At 38.2% G+C, this 27,966-nt stretch overlaps 1 long non-coding RNA gene across 1 annotated transcript in view; it reads right to left on the reverse strand.

The window, feature by feature from the left end:
* Positions 1-27,966, reverse strand: part of LOC146710246 (uncharacterized) — a 95,765-nt gene that overhangs the window by 26,913 nt on the left and 40,886 nt on the right. The window contains exon 2 of the long non-coding RNA XR_014920571.1: positions 18,256-18,379. This is a non-coding gene — a long non-coding RNA (uncharacterized LOC146710246). The remainder of the gene's footprint in view (positions 1-18,255; positions 18,380-27,966) is intronic.

Raw genomic sequence — 27,966 nt, forward strand, 5'->3', positions numbered from 1 at the left:
CCTAACTAATAGGGTTCCAACTCCCAGCAACAACAAAAATAAATAAATAAAAAATGGGGAACCACCCCTCACGCTCCACCTCATGATGCTTAATCGACGTAATCAACCTTAATTTGATGCAGTGTGAAAAAAATGCACAGAAATCAATTATTTTTCAAGAAATATTAAATAGATTCAACATCTTTCTTCAACAGAATTGCAGACTGCACAGATGGTACCTTCCCAAAGGAAAAAGTACTATAGCTTACTAGGGTATATATATTAGACTTAATAGTTACTATATACAGTAATGGACTTCTATTCATTTTGCATCAAATTAAAACTTTGGGTGTCAGATAATTATTTATTAAAAGCTAGACATTTTAAATGAGAATAAGAAAGAAAAGTATGTCTTTGTGCCCCCTTTTCCCTGTTAATGCCCTATCGGCCCCCCTGGCTAAACTTTGCTAGATCCGCCCCTGCACAGTTACCAGCCGTCAGCTATGTAGAAAAAGATCCTCGAGTAGAAAGTAATAATAAATAAATTCTAACAACAGCTGATCAAGCTTAAACGTGCTGCTGTTGTTCAGCCGCTGGTTTCCTCTTTCTGGTGCAAAGTGGGCCAAAAACAAACCAGAGAGACGGACTCGCGACAGAAAAGCCGATCAGCTGATCGTTAAGCAGTTTCATGATTGAAGTAGCAGCAAGAAGAGGCAGTCGCTCCATATATCGCTTGTTAAGCTTAAGGCAGGAATGCTTTACAAACATTCAGAGATGGACTTACACACTTGCTTTACTTCTCTCGGGGATAACTTTGTCGGAGATGAAATGCCGGGTTGCTAGCAAAGCTCCAAATGCTATCCAGACCACCGACAGGTCCCCATGCCACAGCCGCTCTATCACGTGATGCATACTGCTCCGACGTGCTAACGTTCTGAGGTGAGTTACGGCGTGTTGCAAGTTTTGTGAGGTGCTTTCGTGATATTTAATGGATCGGATTACATTTTTTATTTTTCTCCGATATCCGATCCAGTAATTTAGGTCAGTATCGGACCGATACCGATACGTAATATCGGATCGGTCCATCTCTAGTTGCAAACGCCAGAGAAGTGAGATATAATGCTTTCCAGCTTTGTTTTTAAATAGACTTGGTCTCAAACTTTACATGCGTGCGTGACATGAATTGTTTAAAGTTATTAAGTTAGTTCAGTATTAAAAGATAACCCAATTAAACCTCTGTGTTAAATTTAACTGTATTCACATTTTGACATGCTGCATTCAAATACAATACTGATAGACTGAGTGAGATTATGCATTCACCTTATTTGCTACACATTGACTCTGTTACCCTACCTCCATGTATGTCTCAACTCCTTAGAACTATATTTTCTAAATAAATGATATAATTTAATTGTTTTTTGTTTGTTTTTTGGGATATTTCTTCATTTATTTGTGATGACTCTCTGAGCATGTCATGACAGTTTTCTTGATTTGATATTTACTTCTTATAAACTGTTGATTTGATGTCAATGGTAACAGCATGTCAGTATTTAAACCCTTGAAATGCACTAATATGCAGTTGAAAAAAAAATCTGCACGTGAAAGAAAAACTCAAACACAAACGATTCAGCTTTTACTGTATGTTGAGATGAGTGAACTCGCTAAACCACCAAGACAACATTTCTGCTGGCTCCTCAGAAGTGTTGCAAAAGCCAAACTCTGAGAATCTCTGCCTCACTGCCAACAGGATTACTAAATTTAGGCAACCGATTAGCACTGTTGAGAGCAGAGGATTTTGAAAACTAATGACCTACATAGGAGCAGAGTAGTCTTCTTTTCAAAATTTCTCACCGTATCATTTAAGACTATACTCTTGCTATATCATTTTAGTTTGGGATGAGGTAGTAAATAACAAGACACGTGTATTCCACTGCACTTCAAATCTGCGAAGGTGTTTTTGGTTATGTGGCTTTGTAGCCGGTATAAATTTGACTACATTTGCATTCCACACATTAAATAGCATATGCCCCATTGTAATGTGTGCTATGGTTAGATAAACAACGCAGCCTGCTAAACAACTTTTCACCTTAGGATCCCTGCATATGAATGGAATATATGTGTGATAACAGTACTAACAGTTGGTACATGAATTATAATGTTGCCTTAATTATGGTTACAAAATATGCTGTGTAATGCTAATGGTTTTTTTCGGTATATACATATATAAAAAAATCACAAATATTAAATATTAATATTAAAGTGATTAAAAATCAGATGTTTGCACTAAATTGGAGTGCCTTTGACTACACAACAGATTCAGGCTCTGTCTGCTGGCAAATGCTTGCCTGAAATGCAGTTGGACACCCTGGATGGACACATGAGCAGGACTGTAATGATGACGATTACACTGAAGATGATGAGAGCAAAGGCAAACCGAGGCTCAGAACAGAACAGAACAGAAATGGAAGGATCTGCAGAAATAGATGGTAGGAAAAAAAACAAAAAACAAAGGGAGAGCAATGCTATCAAACAAAAAGCTTGTGTTAGATGATGTTCACAAAAAACAATGGCAGCCACAGAGGCAAGTGCATGTAGAAATAAAAACACAAGAGCAACTTGTGTTGTTGAGCAACACAATCTCTTACAAAATCAAAAGGTTTCCAGAGTTGTGCCTGTGTGTGTGGCTATGCATGACAACAAGTAGTAAGTAGACCATTTGTCAGCTTTTTGCAGTATACCAGACCAGTGCGTGACAACATACAGCAATGGAAAAAATAAACAAATAAACAAACAGAAACATGCATGACATAAAGAGATTTTAAAGTTAATCACAATCGGAATCAGAATACTTTAATAATCCCTAAGGAAATTATGTAGAGGAGGTGGATTGGTGGGTCTCCGTGCCCCCCTCTCCTCCTGTGGTGCGTGCAGGCCCGTGTGGGTAATTAACTAACAAAAAAGAAACAGAAAATACATTGTTCTTACCTGTTAAAATGTAAGTCCGAGATCACACAGAAACATCTATGTATGTGCATGTGTGTCTTTAAAACCATTTTAAGACAAGAACATTGAGGCAGCACGGTGGCATGGTGGTTAGCACTGTTGCCGCACAGCAAGACGGTCCTGAGTTCAATTCCACCATCAGGCCGGGGTCTTTCTGTGTGGAGTTTGCATGTTCTCCCCATGTTTGCGTGGGTTCCCTCCGGGTACTCCGGCTTCCTCCCACCGTCCAAAGACATGCGGCTTGTGGGGATAGGTTAATTGGATAATCCAAATTGTCACTAGGTGTGAATGTGCAAATGAATGTGAGTGCGAATGGTTGTGTGTCCCTGTGTGTTGGCCCTGCGACAGACTGGCGACCTGTCCAGGGTGTACCCCGCCTCTCGCCCTATGACAGCTGGGATAGGCTCCAGCGCCCCCCGCGACCCTGAAAAGGATAAGCGGAAGCGAATGGATGGAACAAAAATTAAGACCATTACTACCTGTGTTTTTTGCACAACTCTGAGCTAATTTCAGATTTTGGATGAATATGTGTGGACTCTTCCAAGAATTTTATGTTTAGTTTTCTTTGTATTGACGATTATGAAGAATTTTTAAAAATGTACAGAATAAGAAGGAAGCAAAAATACTCCAAACCATACAGGTAGATATACACGTAGGAATGCGAGTCACGTAGTTGAGCTCAAATATTGGCCAATAATAAAGCCAAGCCTAGCTCATAGACATGTTGGCTGGATGTGGATGCATGTGAGTCTTTGTTTCTTTAATTTTACCCATTGAAAATAGCAGGCACTAAGGACTAAAATACAACACGATGCATCCTTAACGTGTACGTACAGTTACACACATTTCCTCTACCACTGTCAGGTGTGACACGGTGAGTCGAGTCCGTACTGCTTTCCTCAAGTGTGGTGCTGGTACTTGTTTGCTCTCTTCTTCCATCTAAGATTGGTAAACACAACTGCTGTCTGTGCTCTGCATGGGAATCAGCTGGGGAGCCTTCTCAGCCCTGTCTGCTTGAATTAATCTTTAACAGGTCAAGGTCAGACACATTACAACAATGCCAGCCCGGTAATAAGCATGTCTGAAGATTTCGCAAGCTCTAATTTAATTCATGAAATGTTATGTGAAGCAGTTGAGGGACAGAAAAGGGAGAGAGATAGGGTGAGAGGCAAAGAGGGAGAGAACAGGAGGAAAAGACAAGAGGTGAAGCAACTCAGTAGCTGAATTAATGGCGGGCTGCTGCAGGACCTTGTCATTGCACCTTGTCATTGCACCACTAACAGTTTTCCTCTCTAACCTTCTCTGTGCATCTGAATGTGGCAATCAACTTCATTGGGGAATTAACAAGAGCATTAGAGTGTAGGACACAAGCAATCAGTATCTTCAAAGTTTGCCGTGCTGCCTTGCCAAAATGAAGCATTAACACTCATCAGATCCTACTTCACATAAAAACACATTTCACAGACACCCAAGATGCATACATTGGGAGCAAAGCTTTAGAACAAAATATTTCTAAACAGAGCATAATGTTGATTTAACATAAGGAGACAACACCATGCATTTGCTGTTGGTCTTATGGGATTTCTCCTTCATCTTGTTTCTTGTTGTTCCCATGAATGGTAATAGCCCCATATATCCTGGAAGGCTGAGGTTGTTAGTAGAGATTGCTGCTGGAAATTGAAAATCTCTTGTCAAGTTTCAAGACTTTTTGGGCGGATGAGGAACGAGAGGCTATAACAGCCTGATAAGTGAAAAGAAATTGGTTTTGAATCAAAAATAAATTACAACCCTGTTTCCTAAAAAGGAGAGATGATGTTGTGTAAAATGTAAAAAAAAAAAAAAAATTTGCAGATCATGTAAAACATATATCTTATCGTTAACGGTACAATTATTACTATTATAATTGTTATTATAATATCCAATGGTTTCTGTCTCTGACTTCCTGTATTTCTCATGCCCATGTCAGCATGACATAGTGTTAATGAAAAAAAGACTCTTGGTGTATTTTACCTGTATTTTTGGGGCTTAACTCTAAACATGGTGTGCAAGGGCTTAGTGAAAAGTTACAGGACTGAGCCAAAGCTTTGGCACCACACTCACAGATTTCCCAGTCCCTATTATGCACTTGTTCTCATAACATAGTATCAACTATACAGTTACGTTAAGCGTATGCTTTTCCCCTGTTAATTTCAAAACAATGAGGAGTAAATTTCTTTCTAAAAATCTTAGTAAATTATATTTGAAATATTCTCATCACAAAATGTTGCTTTCTGAAAACATTAACAAACACATTAGACCAACAGACCAAAACTGACACTGTACCTCTTTAATAAACAAACAGTAGCTGTATAATGCTGACGTAGACCTTTAGCATATCTGTTCCTTTGTGGATAAGCAGTTTGGGAAAAAAGAAAAAAAAAAAAACAAAGGAAAAGAATAACATTTGGCGCATGGTATATTAAAAAGTTTTGTGTACATAAATAAAAAAGGCTAAAAATGATTACTCACTCTTTGTGAGATTTGGCACTCATATAGCACAGCAAAAACAGACAGTAACCTGCAATTAATTAACCAGTGTTAGTGAATATCACATGTTAGGTATATCACTATATAAATGCATGAAAAAATAAAGAAAAGAAAAAAATATATAAACAAGATCTACAGATTCCTTTGCCATCTGAGTTATTTTGACATGGACTGAGACAAAAAGAAAAACTGTCTAAGTGTGGTCTGACAGATTACAATTTTTATCACAGTTTTATGACTTTGCATGTTCGAATTCTATGAATTCTATGATGTTTTGTGGATGCTATGCTCAGTGATTTATACAGTTTTTAAACCAACATATGGTGCCACACAGCTCGGGAAAAGTCTGTTTTATTCAACTAAGACAATACCAAACCGCACGCTGCACACATAGCAGAAGCATGGCTCCACAGTAAAATACCCATGAACCATCACCCAGTGAAAAGATTTGGCACATTTTGAAACAAAAAAATATTTTTTAAAAATATGCACTCAGCTGTTGAGTTTGTGGAATCCCATATCAAGCAAGACTGAGAAACAATGTTGCACTTTTTTAATATTTTAAAAGATGAGGCACACAGTTGTAAACATGTTCCCATCTGAACTTTTTTTTAAAAAGTGGTATTAGTATCAAATTTTTAAAGGCATATTTTTTTCTCCAAAAATGATAAAATATGCTGTTTTCAACACCTGTGATATCTTCAATAAATAGTGATTTTCATTTTGGTGCATCTTACAATATCCCAACTTTATGGGAAACAGAGTTGTAGCCTTATATAAAAAAGACTTTTCAGCCTGCACAGCTGAGAAAAATAGAATGATTTTTCACTTCCAAGTTGGAGACAGAAAGGGCCTGAAGGTGTTCAGGTAGTAGTGTGTGCGTGGGTTGACTTTCCTGTCCAATGCTGTGAGTAAATGGCTGCTTCTGACCTCAGCCTTGCTCTACATAGTGATGAGTGATAGAAAACTATACGGTAAGTGCATAGATGTGAAACCCATCACATACATCTCACACATAAAAACATTTGTCACATTAATAGGAAAGTCTATTTAATCTGTTTGATCACTTACTCCTACCTACAAAATTCTGCGAAAATCCTTATTTTCTGCTTTAGCTGATAGTGTGACCAATATGCCTTAAAGATAGCATCACCTATTTTTTTGGCTATTTCCACAACTGTACTGTGAAAACTTTAGGTACTAACAGTAAACCAGTGGTTCTCAAACTTTTTGCATCATTCCCCACATGGCAGGAAGAAATATTTTCATTTCCCACCTAAACAAAACAATGACAGAAAAGCCTAGCTGCAACTTTGTTTAGATAATAAGCTCATTCACAATAATTCCTTCAGTAATTTTTGTTCTAAACTAAAAACTTTCATTTCAAATGACTATTTGTAACTTTTGTCACTAGACTGCTTCGTCAGCCTGCAGCACTTCTTCAAAAAAGCAACAAGTTAAACAGAATGCAAACACTGACAAACATGGAAACATAAAGTTCAGTCTTCGTCTTATGAAAAAAGAAATCCAAAAACTTGTGAACAGAGATTAAAAATATACAATTTAGTGAGAGTTTAATACTTTTCACTCTTAGTGGCTGCAGTGAGCTTGTTTTTGACTGCAGAGCAGTGGCGGGGCGTGGTCTGTGGCAGGGCTGCGGGGGAGGCGTAAGTATCTGAGAGGCATCATGCCTCGCCGGCTTAAAACAGAATAAACTGGGTCCTGTTCTTGTTTTTGATGTGTGTAGGGTGTAGGGTGTAGTCGAAAACCTGCAGCCGCGTGTCTTGCAGCTGTCAACTGCCAGGTAACTTGCACCCCACCTGTCAGAACTCTGTGTCCCACCTGTGGGGCGCGCCACACACTTTGAGAACCACTACACCGCGGCCCGCACTTCAACTTTTGCTTGAGTGTATTGCACTTCTTAGTTTAAACACCAGGGGGAGCTGCTTTTGATCAAGGCAGTTGCTCCACCAAAAAGGACAATCACAGAAGAAATTTACCCCCAAGTTACTAAACATGGCAGAATCAAAGAAGCGAAAGGTAGAAAGAGAGTGCAGAAAATTTCAGACACGGTGGGAGAGTGAATATTTCTTCAAAGAATTCAAGGGGAAGCGTGTCTGTTTGATCTGCACTGAAACTGTGGCAATTATGAAAGAGTATAATGTACGACGTCATTATGAAACCAAACATCAGGCCTATGCATCCTACACTGGTGCTGAGCAAGAGCAGAAATTAAAGCAAAGGGTAGCTATCCTGCAGGGTCAGCAACAGTATTTTTTTCGTGCTCAAATTGTCCAGGAAAAGGTTACAATAGCCAGCTATGAGGTCGCCCAACTCATCGCAAGACATGGCAAGCCTTTTTCAGACGAAGACCTCATAAAACACCACTTCGTTAAAGTCACCGAAATAATGTGCCCGGAAAAAGTGCAGGACTTCAACAACGTCAGCGTGTCCAGAAATCCAGTTGTGCGACGCATTGAAGACTTGTCAGCCAACATTAAACTGCAACTGTCTGATAAAGCTGTGCTTTTGATTTTTACTCCATCGCATGCGATGAGAGCACCGATGCCACAGACACCACACAACTGATAATTTTTTTGCGGCGAGTGGACGAGTGGACGAGAGCACGAGCGCTTTAGGTGAGTAAAAAATATATTCCACAGTACCCGTGTGTTAATGTGCAGGAGGTACACATGCTTCAAATATCAATAATGCACATCAATTCTGTCACTACCCTGCTTTTGCACACCACTTTCTTATATGTGTTTTTCTTGTTAACACACAGAGTACACACCGCTGTGCACAGCACACGCACACGCAAAGTCAGCTGATCTCATCTGATGCAGATCTGCTCCTTGATCAAGTGACATTTGTCCGGATTTTTGCCACAAGTGGCGTCGGATCAGCACCGCAGCTGGATGTCCCGATTTACATACCCAGCGCAGCTGATACTCACCAGAATAATTTACTAAAATTATATGGACTCCTGTTATTAAGTCCAGTTCAGTCTGTTAATATTGATAATCGTTTCAAACGGACGTTAATAGATGTTTTGCTAAGCCTAATAACTTAAACAACAAGCTTGAAATGTACCCGTCCCATTTCCCCCTTTATTGTTTTTTCTCTGTGCTGTAAATCTTCTGTCTAAGAAGAAATCTGAGGCTGCTGTTCTGAGAATGAGCTACCAAAGCTTTTTCTGAATAAATCAATAAAGATCTATTCATGGAAAGCTGAGGTGAAGGCAGTTTTGTCTTTAATTATATTCAACAATATAACACATTTGACCACTTTTAAGTGATTTTTCTAACTTTAATACACTAAAGTTAAGGTTATATACCTAATTTCTAGTAAGTGGCCCAGCCCCTCCTATATTTTTATGTATGTGGCCCTCAGTGAAAAAAGTTTGGACACCCCTGTTTTAGATGTTGCAATTAAGGCATTGTGGGGCCATAACATCTGTTCCAGATGAAATTTGGGACCAATTACATGCTTCACAGACAACAAAAGAAGATATTTTTTTAAATCTCAACTTAAACAAAACCTTTATAAAAACACTTATTGGGCTTGGAATGATCAGTGGTCAGTGATTTTATGTTTATGGATGAGTGCATGTCTATATTGGTCAGAGAAGGTCAGTGTTTCTTTTTTCCTTTTCTGTGAACTGTGTAAAATGACACTGAGTATCTGCAATTTCAATGCTTGCCTTGAACAATTTCATGTCCTAAATAATTTACGGGACACTAAAAATATAAAAGCAGCTAACTAAAAACAAAACAAACAAAAAAGAGAGAGATAAATACAGAAATAAGCCATGAACCGATCCATATCAGTTATGTGTCTGACCACAGTGTGTAGTGCTCTGGTAGGGGCCAGCTCATAGTTTGATTTTAAAGCCCCATGAACACTCGTACTGTGTATTTATCATAGCGCAATGGAAAGTTATGACCCTAAAAAAACAACAACATACAAATAAATAAATAAATAACTACACATACATGCACACACACACAAGTCTGCACAGTCAATCATGTATATATTCCTCTTCGTGCTCATACACAGAGAACACAGCTGCGGGACTGAGGTAACATAAAAGAAAACAAATAGTCACAGCTGCTAGCCATTTAATGACCCCCTGTTACTATGACAGTAATAGCCCTCCAAGCAGCATTGGGGTATTATGGCTAGTAGTCACACAATACACTCAGCAGAAAAAATTTCTACTACAGGTCTCTGACACTACATGAGGAATGTTTGCATTATTAAAAAGGTTTAAAAAATAAAATGGATTTATCTTTTCATATGCTAAATTGGATGCTGAATACCCTCTGCTCAAGAAGTTGCTTTGTATTTCATCATATAGGATCAGAGTACATATTTATCAAGCATCCACAATCACTCCTAGGAACTACACAGAAGTTCAAATTAGGACTCATACAAATATGATTTATGTTATTATTGAAGCTGCCCACAATCATTTTAGCATGAATAAAACTGTTCATTGAAGAATTAGTGATCCCACTCAAGTCAGAGTCTAGATCACTGAAGGGCTAACCAGTGATAGCAACTTGATTTAAGTGATCACTAGGTGCAAGATAAGCGAAGATCATTTTAATTGATTAAATTACATTAAAATATGTTTTTTTCTGGAGACGGAGCTCATGTGTGCCATATGATGTGAATATGGCATGAGAATTGCAAAATTAGACTCATAAAGAGAGTCATAAAAAAGTACGGGGGAAAGGGAAAAGTACATAGCGATTGAAACAAAGATAATGAAAGGCATTTATCTTACAAAGTAGCCCTTTTCAACAAATCTGTGCTGGATGAAATTTAGAATAACAGCCTCTAAACTTAATGCTAGCAAATGCAAAGCATATCTGTAAAATTAGTTAAAGTTAAAATTCTCAAACACAAGAGGTTTAAAAGCCTCACAACTACAAGCTTTTTTCTCAAAACATGGCAAAGCTATATTTTTAACTACTAAAATGGGTGGGGTTTTTTCATGCAAAGAAATTGATCCTTTTACATGAATTTATTTTGAAAGTGCATTCAGTACTTACACCTTGTGAAAACTGAGTAATAGCTTGGCACATCTTTCTTATGACACGGAACAGGTGTTATGAAGCTACTTCATAGGTATGATAATTGCTGCCAGCCCAAAGACTTCAAGACGCCAGCCTTGATTCTTTAGGAAGTGTAGAGATAAATAAGCTCCTTTAATGAGAATCTAAGTCACGCTGAGCTTCTACACTCTTGGATAAGCAACACAACTCATCCCCTGCAGGGATTACACAATGTAGTTCTTCAGCTGAACATCCACCTTCATTCAGCTACAGAAACGTCTGCAGTGTGCTGTTATATGGTTGTTTTGGGTGTATGCCACACCATCAGTAATGACTTAAGTGTAATCTGATTGCTCTAAACAGATGATCTAATGACTCAGTGTGTTTAGTGTCCTGGCTTGTGTGTACTTGGAAGCCTTTATTTAGAACGGCTCAACTTCAGAAAATGCAAGAATGAAAAGTTCATACCGTGTTACTGCTCATTATAAGAGACGAGCTAATACTGCAATTAAATGTTTCCACCTTTCTGTAATTAGCAATGGTTTGTCACTCTCTTTGAATTTGTTTCTTAGTTAATATAAGCTAACAGAAAAATCATTTGATCATTAAATGGCCATCAATTTTCAGAAGGTTCACACAGACATTCAGCTGAGATAGAGGAGATTTTGCTGGCACATAATATGGCTCAGTGAGCAGAGCCATAAAACAGTTGACTGCCTGATGATAACCGACAACTACAAATCAGAGATATACACAAGATTGGACAAACCCCAGAAAGATGGATGCCATAATACACAAACACACAAATATACACACACACACACACACACATCACATGTTGAGTCAATATGCTCGTCCTCCGGATTCTTTAGACGCTTAACTCCTGCCATTTATACAGGTTAAAAAACAAAACAAAGATTGGCAAGAGTGGGTTGAACAGATGGCAAAAGAGAACACCAAGGTGAGGAAAATTAGTCAATTGAAGGCATTTCCTCCTAATTTGAAAACAAAGGAATAGTTGAATGACACAAGCGGCACTTGATAAAAGACAAAGAAAGGCCTGGGCAGAGAAAGGGAGCAGGGAAAATCCAGAGGCATTGGCTGAGTGATCGTTTGTGTCTCATCCTTTACCCCAATGGCACAGAGCTCAATCAAATTCTCTTCATTCTTGACCATGCATTAGCTTAGCAAGCAGAGACCTTCTTTCACTCCCTCAATTAAATTTCCACCCGCACATAATTAACGACTGTTTTGTCCACAGATCAATAATGTGCCTGTTCATTAAAAGTCCCTTTGCTCCCTTAAAGATCCCTTTGCTTAGTTCGCTACGGCATCTGAGAAAGGGGTAGCACCTAACAAGTTTTCTATTGCAGCTTCATGTCTCTGGATTTTTTTCCCTTTTCTTTTTTCTTCAACTAGTGCAGAGTAAAGAAGAAAGCCAAACTCACAAGAAATGAGGGAAGCTTCTGAAATAAAGAACAATGACTTTGGGAAACTTTGAATGCCCAACTCATAGTAGCAGTCATAGTCTGACTCTTTGTCTCAGTTACTATATTTATAGTTCAAAACATAAGAGAAACAACATGTACTGTAAGACAAACATGTACTACACGTACTAACTATACATTCCTGCCCTGGTATTAACTGTAATGTCCACGTCAGTTCCACAACTATCACCACTTTCTGTGATGCACAAACAAAAACCTGTCTTGTACTTTTTAAAAGATAAAAGATCAATAAAGATTTAACATGGAGCATGCCAACCACCTGCCATAGCTAACACACAGAATTATTACACCAGAGGTTCTTTCAACCTCAAGGTTGCACATACACACACATGTACACACACACGCACACACACACACACACACAGATTCACATTCACAAACACTTTCCCAGTGTAATGATCAGACTGCACTATGCTGTTGCCTCTTGCCTCTCCCATCTGCTACGGAACCACAACATCTCAAGCGATAACAGAGTTTGAACGCACAGCAGTCCCAAACTGGGTATGTTTTTATTGTTTTTATAGGATTACACAGTATCTTTGAATTACAGTACGAAATGTCTTTGCACCAGCTAGAAGAAGTTCAAGTAAGCTCAGCTGTAACAATTTTACTTGTGTAGTTCTGTTTTGTGGCCATTCCTTTGTAAGTTTTTCAAAGTTTAATCTCAACTTTGTTTAAATTCAACTTTACTTGACTTTACTGTTCATACTGGACTTAATAAAGGCTGACAGCAAATCAAATCCAATATCTTAGGTAGTCTTCATAAAGGACATGACAGAAGGTATTTGCCAGAACATGTTTTTAGGCTGTTTAGGTCAGTCTTTGTAACAATACAGGCCAATTAATACATGTACTGTCATGCTGTAGGCCTTTAAAGAATAGATTTGAAATTTGTGAAATTTTCTAAGATATTGTGTAAAATAATAGCACTACTCACTTGCTGATTTATTGATACTTTAAAATTGGCCTGCAGGTTGCAATTTATATACGTTGGTTCAGTTGAAGTAGGCTTCCCCCTTGGGATTGCGTCAGGAAGGACATATCATGTAAAACTCTGCCATCCAGGGCTGACAATTATTATTATTCAGACTATTTCAGTGTCTAACGTTTTTATCATCCCTTGAAACTGAAGACAGCTTTTTTGTATCACACCTTAAATAATACTGTCTCATGTTACAGCCTTATTCCAAAATGGGATCAATTGATTTCTCACCTCAAAATTCCATGACCAATATGCATATATCATGGATATAAGTATTCACAGCCCTTGTTCAGTACTTGGTTAAAGCTCTTGGCAGCAGTTACAACCTCAAGCCATTTTGAGTATGATGCTGCAAACTTGGTACACACATTTATTGACAGTTTCTTCTTTGGAGAACCTCTCAAGCTCAATCAAGTTGGGCCTGGTGGTTCCATTCTTCTTCCATTTACAGATAATGGAGGCCATTGTGATTTATTGTGACCTTCATTGCTGCAGAAATTTTTCTGTACCTTTCTCCTGATCTGTGCCTTGATACAATCCTGTCTCAGAGATCTACAGACAATTCCTGGACTTCATTGCTTGGTTTGTGCACTGACATCCACTGTCAACTATGATACCATATATAGACAGGTGTGTGCCCTTCCAAATCATGTTCAATTAGGTGAATTTACTGGAGGTGGACTCCAGCCAAGTTGTCGAGAAAAATCTGACAAATGATCAGTGGAAACAGGATGCACCTGTGCTCAACTTTGAGTGTCATGTCAGGCTGTGAATACGTGTGTAAAATGTTATATACACATTTATAACATTTTACATTTATATTTTTAAATACATTCTTTGAATTTATATATACACATTTATACAAGCAAACCCTAAAGTCATTATTGGGTGTTGTGTGCAGAATATTGTGTATGGTGAAGAATAACTTTGAATAATGTTTAGTAATATTTGAGGTTAATATATACCGAGTTGACAATATGGCCTTTTTAAATTTCTATGTTATAATATTAATTAATTAGTTTATATTTTTTGAACAGACTCTTATTTTTATGCATAAAAAGACACATTTTAGAGACAAAATCTGCCAAAATAGTAGTCCTGAAGATGTAATCTGAAGAGGGATGACTCAGTTATTACTCTTTTTAGTTTGTTTCTTTGTTTTATTTAGTTTTATAGCAAAATGGGAAAATCTAAAGTTAGATACACAATAAAAAGTAGCCATGTGTTGTTGTAGCATTATTACATAATCTAACAAGAGGCAGGAAAACAGCTGATAACAGAACAGCAGAAATGAAAAATGCAAGAAAATAAACTGACAACCATTTTTCATGAAGCACTCTATCCCAAATATTCCCTTCATCTGTTTGTATGTGAGGACCCAATTTTTCAGAGCCAATTTAGAACTATTCCACCCATGGTCACTCTTGCTGCAGATGAATCCCCTTGTGTAACATCTGGCAGTCTCTAGGCATCCCTCTATTTACTCCCTTTCTCATAAGCTAGTGTAAAATTGGCCCTTTGAATCTTCACCACAGTTGATTCCTCATTCAGTGAGGCAGCCGTTCCCAGTGCGCAGTCAAATTCTTTCTTTATTTTGTGTAATATGCTAAACACTGCCACATAAGTTCTCTCTGTCTGTTTCTTTAGACGGATGAATGTGGCAGAACAGCTCTGAATTCCCTTGCTCCCAGTGCTATGATGTGTGCCAGTCTCCTGGATTATGAGACATATGGAGGTATGTGAGTACACAAGCTAGAGCAAATGAACTCAGAGAGACTAGCACACTATCATATGCAAACAGTCTACAAAGTGTATGCATAAATACTGTGATGGGAAAAACCAATATAGACATGCACTCATCCATAAACATACAAATTCACACATTGTTAAATCTTGCATATTACAAATTTTAGTGCAGTAAGAGAGTTTAAATTTTGGAAATGCCTAAAAACCCCAACTTAGATATGCAGACGTAAGAGTAATATTTTCATTTTGAGAAGTTAATCCAAATCTTTAGTTGTTAAACCGCAGGGGCTGGAGGAACACTCTAAAGAGCACTTCCCTTTCCCATTATATAATAGGGGCAAAGCAAAACTGTTTCTTAAGATTAAATGTAAATTTGAATTGCTGTTAAACATTAATAGCTGACTAATTAAAATAGAAATGTGGACCAACATATAAACGGAATCACTGCAGCATGAATAATGCTGCTTTAAAATGATAAAAAAAAAAATCAGATCTTTTGTGTTTTGACCTTGTTTTCTTGCAATAATGAACATGGACATAAAATAAGCGTAAAACAGACGTGGAAAGAGGGAGGGCTCCAATACAGCCTCTTAGACCACATTGTGTTGTGCTGATGGCTGCCATCTGTCCTGTGAAACTAGACCACAAAGGTCACTTTCATTTTGACAACTTATTGTCAAAGTATAGGTTTGTGTATGTGTGTGTGAAGGTCTTTGTGTTGCTGAAAGTACCAGTTTCTCTGTGTGTGCAGTAAGTCTTTTTTTCATCAGTGCTGAGGGATTTAAAGCTAGTAATGCCTTATCCTGGCTTGGTACCAGTGACATATTTATCACTAGTCTACCTCTTTGAACTGAAGATGCTCTGGGGTGTCAAGAAAAAAAGACAGTAATTCATATGTAACATCCTCTTTTTGTATGTCTTGTGATACATCTTTGAAGAACTTGCTGTTGTTGTATTTTGCTAAACCTTGTATGAACACATGAAACACACTTTCCTTCCACAGTGCTGGATTCATGCCAAATATCTTGTGGAAATGATTGATACTGCTAATGCTTGTCCACTGGAGCCAGGAAAGTTCCATTAGCATTAACACTGGAACGAGAGAGGAGCCTCTCTGCCTCTGTCCAATCATGAAAAGGATTAACCATGAGCATTTAAATTTTAACAATGAATCAACAATTAATATTTAATATTTTGTTTTCTCTGTACAAAACCCAAAGTGTCAAAAACAAGCCGATCCACTGTGGGCACGGTAGCCTCATTAATGTGAAGGGACCAGGAAATTAACATGCTCAGACAAGAAAATGACTTGGAAAGTGTCAGGGACCACTGGATTTGGAGACATTAAAAATTTTCTTTGAACTATGTCCTCATGTAGGAGCACATTATTCTCCGGGGCAATATTACAACCCTGTAGCTCAATGTTACGGTCACCAGTTATAATAAAATCACGGTTGTTTGTAAGAAGTCATGTATTTTCTGTCATTTTGGTCTGATAGATTGATCCAAGTACATGTGTTATATAAGACTTAGACACCATTTTTATGGACTAGAAAGAGTGATGAACTGTTATGATGTGGAATTTAAAAAGGTTTTGTTTTTCCACTCATTTAGAAACCAGCTGCTGAATTCACTCAAAACTGACCCAGAATTCAAAAGTGAACTGAATTAAGCTACAGATTATGTTTTCAGTTTTGTCAACAGTATAATCTTTAATCTGTGCTTGCATTTAACAGACATTGTGCCAAAACTGTGAGCTCAGGGACTAGATGTGTCCCGAATACACCTTGAAAGTCAAAGTTACTTTTACAATAACATCTTGTGTATACAAGCTTGTACGTTTTAATAAAAGAACCAGATATTGTGCTCTGAAGACGTTTTTGTCCCGTTACTGCTTTCTTATTTTTGAATATTTGTGTCAGATCATCTATTTTCTCACAAGTCTTGGTGATCATCAAGATGATGATGCACACTTTTTTTTCGTGTGAAGATTATGTTATCAGTATATGATGTGTTAATTAGCAGCTAAGCAAACCCATTTCCTTGTTTTAGGCATTTTAAATTAGAATTATACCAATTATCGTCTTTTACCAAACTCTTGCCACAAAATCAGTGAGCCTATTGAGTAAAATGTCTCTAACAAAGATTAAGAACTCTTTGCTGGAAGAGCAGTTTTCACTAAGCAGTCTGTATTTCCTGTTACAAAAGGCCAATTGATACTAATGACTTATCCCTTTTAAAAAGAAATCACATTAATTGCCGGTATTTCCCATCACCCTTAAACCTCACCAAAATTCATTGAGCCTATCAGTTAACCCCTTATACACCAACTCAATTACTAACCTAAATGGCAAACTTGGATTGGAATATTAATATGAGTGTTTTTGTTGTGATAACTGCTGTGGTAAATGCTTACACAGGTACACTATAGTATCATATAATAATACTAATAGGATGACATGGCAATGTCTTCTGAAAGCCAGAACAACTTTTCATGTTACAGTAGCACCGTTACACTGTAGCTGGAAACAGAAAAAAAATAATTAATAATTACAGAAAAAAGATCACAGACTCAAAGCACTATATTAAGTATGCATAGTATTTTTTAGTGCCTCAGTAAAATGCATGTGATATCACCATAACAAGTCAATTTTAACTTGGAGAACATGGTTCACAATAAGACTGGGATAAATTCCTGCAGGACATCTGCAGGCTATTTTCAATTCCTAAGGGATAGCTATGAGCTGTGTAACACTGCACACACTAATGCACAGACGCAGACACAGACACACACACACACACACACACACACACAACAGCAGCAAAACATCACCCCCGGATGTATCAGATTACACCATGCAGTACATTCAATTGCATCTGATGGCAGATGGTGTAAACAAAATCAAACACACGTAATCTTGAGGATTGGATCCTTCAGTGAGTTATTAACCCTGATATTCAAAAACCTGACTAAGGACTAGACATATTAAGGCAAGGAGCAGCATGTGAGGCATCTGAGCTGAGTTATATCTTTTTTAAACTGCTTATTTAGCTGGGTTTCTTTTTCAATGTTATTATAATCACATGTTTGTTACACTAAATGCAATGAAACTGTTGTACATACAAATATGATATGACATGTGATATGAAATAATCTTTTTTTTTGTTGAGATTAAGCTTACCTACAGTGGTGATGTAGTTTGATACTTTGGAGTGGTGTATAGGCCACTGGTGTACAGTAAGCATCTTCATTTTATTGTCTTAAAAAGATGTGTAAGATTACCAGGTCAATGCAAGCATTAAAGCAGATAATAGGTAGGCAAATTAAACAGATTGCTGGTCAGTTTGCTAATGGTTGTCTAAACACTTTTTAAAATTACTAAAAATGGAGAAACTAAGCAGACCTTATTACCTCATTGCCCATGGCATATGTAAATAACAGACTCACCATCCCTCAGCCAGATGACCTTGCTGACACTTTGTGCGAATGATGGCTCTCAGGTCCTTCAGGTTGTCTTTATTATGCCATCTAACATTAGTCTCTCTCGAACACCGTGTCTCCTCCTCAACTTCTGAAAAATAAAACATACCCTAGAGTGAATTTCTTTGTTTGTTCCAGTTTAAATAAATTAATCCCCCAGTTAGATTTTTAATGGGGGTGTTAGGGGCAGGTGGGGTGGTGGAAACGAGGAGGAAAGAGAGGGAGGCAATTTGCTAATGGAACAGAGAAAAATGGTGTATGGGCCCAGGATGAAAAAGGAGGAGAAAAAAAAAACCTTGGTCTGTCTGGAGAGTAAAAGACTGAGCTATAGAGCGGGCGCTAAAGTGGTTTTAAAAAAGATCATTAACTGCCATCTTCATCTCAGGTGCAAGGTTAGAGAGTGAGGGATACTTCAAGAAACATAGGAGAGTGGAAGAGTAAAGTCTACGAACTTCATTTAATTACCTGCTTTAGATCTGCAATGCCCCCCCAAGCCCATCCCTACACACACACATGCATACCCTCATACCCCCACATCCTCTCACCCCGATGCAGCCATTGCACAGTCCTGTCCTACACAACGACTGAGTCTGCCACTCTTACCTTGAGGGTAAGATGCAGTGGACCCTTGAGACTGTGACACAGGTATTTAACTATTAATTACTGTGCAACTGGAGTCTACAAACTTTGTCCTGATACCCAGTTGCCCTGTAACTGCATGTTTAGATTAGAAGCCACAGACTCAGTCAGCAACATGACACTCCAGGATTTAGGCCTCTTAATTTGGTAAAACAGTATTTACAGATATTACTCGCGTGTGAGACATTTTTATCCAGCTCTTGAAGTTGAAGAGAGCCTTTTTGTGCCACAGCTTAAATAGTATATAGTGTCAGTATCATTTTTTAATTCACAATGGAACCTAAATCTCTTTTAATCACTGCAAATGGCAGAGTAGCCAGATAAGGCTGACACAATATGAAAAGGGGAATCAGTTGTATCCAAAATCAGCCTGGAGAAGAATGCTAACCTTGAATAATGTTCAATTACTTTTGAGGCTACTACATGCTGAATCAACAAATCCGCCTTAGTATTTTAAACCACTAGATTAAAAGGCTATCTGATTAGATTAGATGTTTTGTAAGGACTGTGATATTTCATGCATAAGAGGACACATTTACACACAAGCTGCAAAGGCTCTGTGCGCAAGTACCACAGAGCAGCGACCCGGTACCACTTGTGTTTACACCGTCGTTAAAGACTATTGTAGGATATATCACATGCTTGGTTAACCATATCATTCTAATAGACTGCTAAGAATAGGGGTATTTTGATCAAGTGGATAAGAGGCCCTTGCGGATAGAAAGAAAGCAGTTTAACAAATACCTATAGAAATTTGACTCTAAACAAAGTAATGCTGTGATCAAGCGAATGTGAACTCAAGAAAAAAAAGTTGAAGCAAAAGTGAATGGCATGACATTGATTTTCTACCATGATGATTTATCTATTCACCACAAACAAAGTATAGAAAACAAAAGGAATCTTCTGGCGACTGCAGCTAAACAGTTGCACTGGGCCTTGCTGAGATCCTGAAGCTTATCGTGATCAAAAGCCGCATGATGCAAAATCCTCACTGGGCTTGAGATTGTTACATTGTTTTTCATTTGTTTGTTATTATCATTCTGTCCATCCACTCCTTTTTCCCCTCTAATTGCCTCTGTGAAGGGACTTTTATCATTTTAGATATCATCGTTATAGTCCCCTGACTTGAAAAAATACATAAGTCAGTGAATATGGGTATGCATCTTAATTAGTTGTTTAGAATGGTGATGAGACGTTTTACTTTTTAACCATTTCACTGTTTCATTGAGTGTTGAAAAGGAATCTAAACCATTTTTCACATTATGAGAAAGGAAATAGGAGGAATACCCCAAAATAAAATGATCGTTACATCTTCTAATCATCACACCATGCCCTCTTGTGTATAGTCGCATGGACTCCCCGAGAGCACAGAACGCGGTCCTCTGAGAAGCAGCTATGCTGCTTTTTCACCTACCAGTGTGTATATTTTCTGCTGCATGCTGTGGCTCTGGGGGTGTTTTACACTGATTCCCGGGAGGCATGAGTCTATTTATACAAGATCTTAAAACAGGATAGTCATACACCTCCCACCTCCCAGCTCCACCCTTGCAGCACCAGCTTTAGGTGACACACAGCCACATGATAGCCCAATCTAATCTTTTAATCGCTCTGGTAACTTCATGTCTCAGGGTGAGTTGGAGCAAGCTAACGGTGGGGATGGAAAATCGTCTGCAGAGATATGATATGATCCTTGAACACGTAACAAAAAAGACACACACACAAACTCCCATGCACACTTATACACACTGTCCCGCTCCACCCCATCCCCAGAGTACTATGGCGAAGCCTCATGTATCTGTGGGTATTAACAGATCAGCACAGAGCTGTAGCCACCCTGCTTTAAAGTCTTTTCTTGAGGTAGTGCTTCAGAAGCCTGCTGCAGAGGAGGATAAACGCACAGCAATCCCCCAGGCCCAGCGCCTCCTCAGCTCCCTCTTTGCTGCCCCCCACCTTCTCCTCCATTCCTCACTTATCCTTACTTTCCTTCCATCCCTTATTATTTGTCTCCCTCTTTTCCTCAGCATCTCATTCTTTCTGTAACACTCCTTGTCCCCACCTTCCCTTTGGCCTTTCATAGTATTCTACTTTTCATGTCTACTTATCGTCATCCTCTCCCATTTTGTGTCCATCACTTTCTCGAGCCTTTGCCCCCACGTTGTTTTCTTTCTGCTTCAGACCTCAGTAACAAACAAGGCTTATTATTATTGCCATAAAGTAGCATCTCAATCTGAGAAGACACAGAGACACTGCAGAAAGTGAGGATGACAAGGGGGAGAATATGCAGTGAAACTAAAGTTAATGAACATGAAAAAATGCAGTGTAACCTCTGTCATAAGAACAAGCCCCAGTCACACATTTCTAGAGACCAGTTGGCTACCCCCTGGCCAGGTGTAATTGGTCACAAAGAGGTATAGAGAACTGCACTGAAAACCTCTTTGTGAATGTTCATCTTCCATGCAAATTTCCACAGTTGCAATTTGCATGGAAGATGCTGCTTTGTCCACAAACACTCACTAACTACAGAGTACTACTGAAACTATGAAAAAGAGACTGTTTACACTCAAAGTAAAAACAACCTGTGGGGTCCTAGGGGGTTGCCAACCAGTCTCTAGACCTGAGTGATTGTGGCCTTAGGTTAATTATGCGGTAAGGTGAATCTGAAAAACTAAAGAAAAAAAAAAGATTACAAAACAAACTTCTCTGGAGTGGGGCTTGCAACCACATAGAATAAATAATAGATGACAATATTTTCTGAATGTTGTCAGAAGTTATTTTTTCAGGACCAAAACTCCAAACACTAGCACTACCTGACAGCCAACTTAAGCACTGAGGAAAATCGAAGTTGTGGAAGTGAGCTCAAGATAACGGTCCTGAAAATAACAAAAAAATAACAGTTTAACTATTAGTCAAAAAGTATTTTTGTGGGGCTACATGGCATTTAAATAGATTTTTATAATCTACAATTCTGCCATATTACGAACTCTTTGGTCTTGTTGTTGTTTTTTTCTCTGGTGAAATGTAATATCCATGTTCACTCTGTGAGTTCTCTTCCTCTACCCAACAGAGTGACTGATTGGACAGCACAAATTATCTGTGTGCAAATATAACATTTACTGTGACTTGTAAACTTTTAAACCAATGTAATGAGAGAAGTATCACATTTTTGTGTAATGGTTGACTTAATGGTGATCAAATTCAGTTTTTTTTTAAACATATATCTGTATGTTTGCTGTCAATGAGTCCCTGGGGACATCCTAGAGATTATGCAATCCAAAAACACTGAGAGACTAATGTGGTCAATATATTGCATTGACATCCTGCCAAGACACAGAGGCAGAATGAGTTCATTACATTTGGTTTAAAAAGGAAAAAAAACAAGACTCTAGAGCAAATTGCATTTTTTGGGGGGGAAAAGTAAAAGCTACACTATATTCATCAATCCTTGTCAGGGTGTTATTCATTAAAAGCAAAAAATAAAAAAAATAAAAGGAAAGAATAAGAAAAAAAAACCTTGAAATGTGCTTGAAATAATTTTGTAAGTGAGAAAGGAGTTAAAAAAGCTAAAAACTGCTGCAAATATAATCCTTGTTAAAGACTAGACAGAGAGAGGCGTGTAAATAAAGTGACAGAGAGACATGTAGACAAATACTTTGCCATTCAAACACACAGAATGATAGATGAACATGAAGGCAGACTGACAGGCAGACCAGGGAAGGCTAAGTAGGCTGAATCCAAATTAAGCTGATCAGTGCTCACTGTGAGTTAATCTAGTTATGTGGATAAAGGACTTCCCTATGGCTAAAAACACAGCAAGTTATGAGTCAGAGTGTGTGTGTGTGTGTGTGTGTGTGTGTGTATCTGTGCGGGTGTGTGTTTGTTTGTGTATCTGTCTGTGTGTGTAGATGTGGGAAAATGAATCACGTGCATCTGTCTGTTTCCCAGTGAGCAGTGTTGGAACCTCGAAAGCTTTCTAAATAGCTAACAGTTGCAACCTGTGTTTTGCACTCTACTTACATTTTCAAAGAGAATCAAACTTTAGGCAGTGACTGAAAAAGTTATAGTGACAGAGACGTTAGGCCAAGACAATGATAATGACAGACAGCATGTCAAACCTGAGATTCACACTGCAAAGTGTGCTTCTATTAGGGGGTGTAAGAGACGTTTGCTATACTGTAGTGTGTAGTGTACTGTGACTAGGAAAATGCAGTTTTTTTAGGGCATATTACTAAATTAATCTACACTGTCAGTTTTAAAATCTCAGAAGCATATGTCAGAACATTCCCTCTCATGTGTATAACACTTGGAAGTGCAGTTAGAACGCAAACTAAATCTCCAAATCAATCAGACACCTTTACTTCTTCTCCCCCCCATTTAGCAGTCTTCACTAAAAGACATCAAGGGTAAATGACTGTAGTGTTTCTTTGGAACTACCAAAAATATAGTACCGGTAATAGTAAAGCATTTTCTGAAATTAGAAAAAAAGATGAATACAAATTCAATCAGCTCTGTGCCTGCATATCAAAAAGAATGAGGAAAGGGGAGGGGTTGAACTAGAAGGCCAGGAGATATAAGTTTGAAATAGGCGTCAACTTCAAACAAATCCTGATATTCATAAAATACTTTCAAAACAGTACTGAGCTAAGGCATGCGTGCAATGAAAAGGCATTATTTACAACTGAGGAATAAAAGAATATGAGAGCTCTAAAGTGACTCAAAAAGAAAGGATGAGAAGGGCCAATTTCCCTTTGACTTTCTCAGTTAAGGATTCCCTGTGCCGAGCAGAGAAGTAAAACATGGACCCAGAAACATGACAGTATCTGGTGGAAATGAGAGAATATGCCTTAAAGATAACATGATCAAGGAAAGGAGAGGGTTCTTTCAGCTGCTCTGGGATATTCTCATCTGTGTGTGGAGCCAGACTGAGGTAAAGCACTGTTAAATTGGTCTAATACAGTGAGGCTGTTTGGGGCCGATATTTAAGAGTCATAGATGAAGTATGTCTCAAAACAGAGGTGCACCTACAGTAAACATAAGATATGTTTTGATATATTTCTTAAAAACAAAGATCATAATCACTAATGGTATAAAATATATTTTAAAAAAGAGACATTTAAATGTGGCATTACAATCTCAGTAACCCTAGCTTTTACTGTACCGTTGCAAATCCAAGAATCCCACTGAGGCCAACAGAGCTGCAGCCATGTTCCCAAATCCAAATCACCTTGATTTTTCCGTCTTTCCGTACTTCAGGGTGACCAGATCAAACTAATTGTAATACTGGCAAATGTATGCAACTAACTACTTCTTATCCTCTTCTGGATCACAAGGACACCATCCCAAGTAGAGCTGCCTAGACTGCCTACTCACCCTCCAACACCTCTACTTCTTTCTGGGTGATACACTATTGTTTCCAATCCTACCCAGAGATGTATCTCTTGAGTTTGTCTCCTGAACTACAGTCTCCGCATAAGCTATCTTCCTGTGTATCTTTTCTATTGAGTGCCCTTAGGTCACCCTATCTCCAGGGGTAAAACTGAGAAACTGTGTATCCTTCGAAGGATATGCATTTTTCTCCATTTGCATTTACAATATTATTCTTTCACTCCATACCCACAGCTCACGGCCATGTGTAAAGCTAGGAGCATAAATTGACAAGAACCCTGTTAGCTTTGTCTTTAGGCTCAGACTTCGCTTCACAACAACGCTACTACTACAGTGTCCCGATCCACCTGTCAATCTTCCTCTCCATTTTTTCCCCACTTGAGAACAAGACTCCAAGGTATTTGAACTCACTTGAGGCAAATCACTTCTTACATGGAGCACCTATTTACTTGTGTTGTTTAGGAAATTATACTTCTATCCCCAGCTAAAATATCTCAGTCACAGATTTTGGTCAAAGTGTAGATGTACTGATGTGCTACAATTTTTCACTAGTGGAAAAACAAAAACACTGTGGTTAGCACTGCCATCTTACAACAAGAAGATGTGGAGTTTTCATGTTCCTCCCATGTCTGTGTTGTGTAGGGATGGGTACCGGTGTCCGGTGCCATGATGGCACCGGTTCTGACATAAACGGTAGTAACCAGACCGAAAAGCAGCGCACATTTCGGTGCTTTATTTCGGTGCTTTTTTTTCCTGAGCTGTGATACACTTCTAGCCAATCATTTTACGTTTCCGAGGATAGTAGGCGGGGCCAGGTACGTACGTTCTTTTATGCAGAGCTACAGATTAAAAATGTCCAAGGCGAAGCGGTCAAAAGTCTGGCTGTACTTCACAGCAAAAGATGCAAACTCAGCAGCCTGCAACAAGTGCTTTAAGCTGATACCGTCAAAGGAGGTAACTCCTCAAATCCGATGAAACACCTGGCGACGCATAGCGTTTTTTTTTTCTCCAAAAACCAAGAAATGCGCTGTATTTGATAGCTTGCTGCGAGACCTCACACCGAGCGCATCTACTGCGGTGTGGTGCCTGTTATCGGACCCGGAGTTAGCAACATACCCAAAAACACGAAGAGGAGAGTCCTGGCCCCTAGCCCTGCCAGTGTAGCAGAAATGATGACGGATGATGATGGCAGCAGCAGCAGCCGTTCTTCTCTGCGTGAGTAATTTACATTGTGTAGGCTAACCACGTTATTAAATTAATGCATGTAAGGTGAACTAGCAAACATCATCATATCTACATGCGGCTGTCTTCTTGTTTGATGGCAGATACTCCCTTCACCCTGGCCAAAAAGGCTAAAATGACCAAAGAAAAAGAGGGAAACAGCTAAACATGAGAGGTTTTTGGACAAAGTTTGTGTTTTTTCCATTGATTAAGCACTGCTTCCAGCCAAGAGTGATACCATATATGCCCCATAGCTGCAGAAAAGGCTAACATTGTTATCTTTTTACAAAAACCAAATCAAATCAAATCAAATCACTTTTATTGTCACATCACATGTGAGTGAAATTCTTGTGTGCGAGCTTCACAAGCAACAGAGTTGTGCAAAATACAATAATGTAAACAAGCAAAATACAAGAATGGCTACATCTGAAACTAATAAATATATGTACAATATATAATAGTATATGCATTTCTGGATGTGTATACTAAATATTTTCCTACGTGTGTGTGTGTGTGTGTGTGTGTGTGTGTGTGTACACATATTTTACAAATTAAATAGAGTAAACAATAAATAAAATAAATGACATGTGCAAAACAGTGGCATTACTGTACAGTATGGAGTGCATAATGTTAAAGTTCCAGTAGTGAAGCTGAGGTGTCTATGACGTGTTCAGCAGTCTGATGGCCTGGTGAACCAGCTGAACATGAGAGGTTTTTGGACCAATTTTGTGTTCTCCATTCTTTAAGCACCGGCACCGTTTCAAAAGTACCGATTTGGCACCGGTATCGGATAAAACCTAAACGATACCCATCCCTAGTGTTGTGTCTCTCTGAGTACTCAAGCTTGCTTGGATGAATGGATAGATGGATAGTTGGATCGATGGATGAATGAATCCATAGATCGATGTGTTTACATGTGTTTTAGGATTATTCGATTATTTAGGTCCTACAATGCAGACTCACCAGTCAGGTGAATCATACACAACATGTTGTCATTACTACCAAATGTCAATTTGTTGGGCTAGATGTCCTCTGTTCAGGCATAATGTGCTGGCCAAAAACAGACTAGCCTGGGAAAAGCAGGTGCATTCTTTCTTAAGAAAACAACAGGAGTCCTTCCTGTGCCCACCAACATCATGTCTCAGAAACTGCCTTTTCTCTCAAACCTACTCAAACCTGCTCTGCAGATGTTTAATCAGAGTTCCAATGATGAATTATCTCCATAGAAGAAACACAATTAATTTTGTTGTTTGGTCAAAATAATATCAGGTAATTAAAAAGAGTTAATTTAATTAGTTGCACTGCTTTCTTTTTTGAATTTGACCCCACTCATGCCTCTTTTTCCCCCAAAAAAAAGACACCTCAAACATTTGTGTGCAATCTTACAAGTATCCCCATGTTTTTGGTAAAGAAGATCTCGTTAAAATGTTTCATGTTGAAGATGACTCTGAAAATGGCAGCCAAGAGGAGAGACCCTATCAGGTACTGGAGGCTCCAATATATAACTTGAATTTTAACAACTTAATTTAAAGCTTAATAAGAGTTAATCCTTTTTTATGATATTTATTTGATATATGCACAGGATATGAAATGTGTGACCTTTGTACTTTTTAATTAATATTATTATTTCATTTTATGCCTTTGTGTCACCCTTTTTTTTCTGGATAGACAGTTGTCCGCAGGTAAGTGTGATGAAAAATTTAACTCTCAAAATGGACACAAATAATCTTACTGTGTCATGTGTCTATTTCTATTCCTATATTAGGCAATTATACTATAATATATTGAACTCTATAATTGCTATTGGATGTCCATTTGTAGAAAGCACTATCTATTTTCTCTTGGGAACTAGTTACAAGACCTGCTGTTGTTGTAATTCAACAACAGCAACAACCATTTACCAAAATAACTGCATTTGTTAAATCAGTGCAAGTTGTGACTAGAAAATTAATTAGAATATCAAGGTATAACTGGGTGCCTCACTCAGGACATATTAATTTAGCTTTTTTTCTGATTTACATACGTCTTTAATCATTACCCTCCTTCCTTTGTTATGTTAGGAAATTTTATCGAATTTTGCCTCAATGAACGGCCTACATTTCCAGCCAAAGCTTCATAATAACAGCTCTTCTCATTCAAACAGAATCTCACATTCAATGAACAACAACGTGTACAAGAAACTAAGTAGATGTGATGAGCTATTATTGGGAAAGCTGACCTTTAAAACACTTACTGTGCATTATTTAAGAATAAATATTGACAAAGATTCCACTTTTTCCAAGGCTCCTTAACTACACTTTCACCCATAATAACTACACACATTTTGAAGATGAGAAATTGGCATTGGTGAATATAATTGTCTAAGTTAAACAATAAGTAATACGAAGCACAGCACCACATACATACAACGCAGAGCTGCAACATGGAAATGAGCAG

This window comes from Copadichromis virginalis, linkage group LG5 (assembly GCF_057382275.1).
Source record: "Copadichromis virginalis isolate Kocher_CV1m ecotype Utaka linkage group LG5, C_Virginalis_male_GT1.1, whole genome shotgun sequence".
NCBI lineage: Eukaryota > Metazoa > Chordata > Actinopteri > Cichliformes > Cichlidae > Copadichromis > Copadichromis virginalis.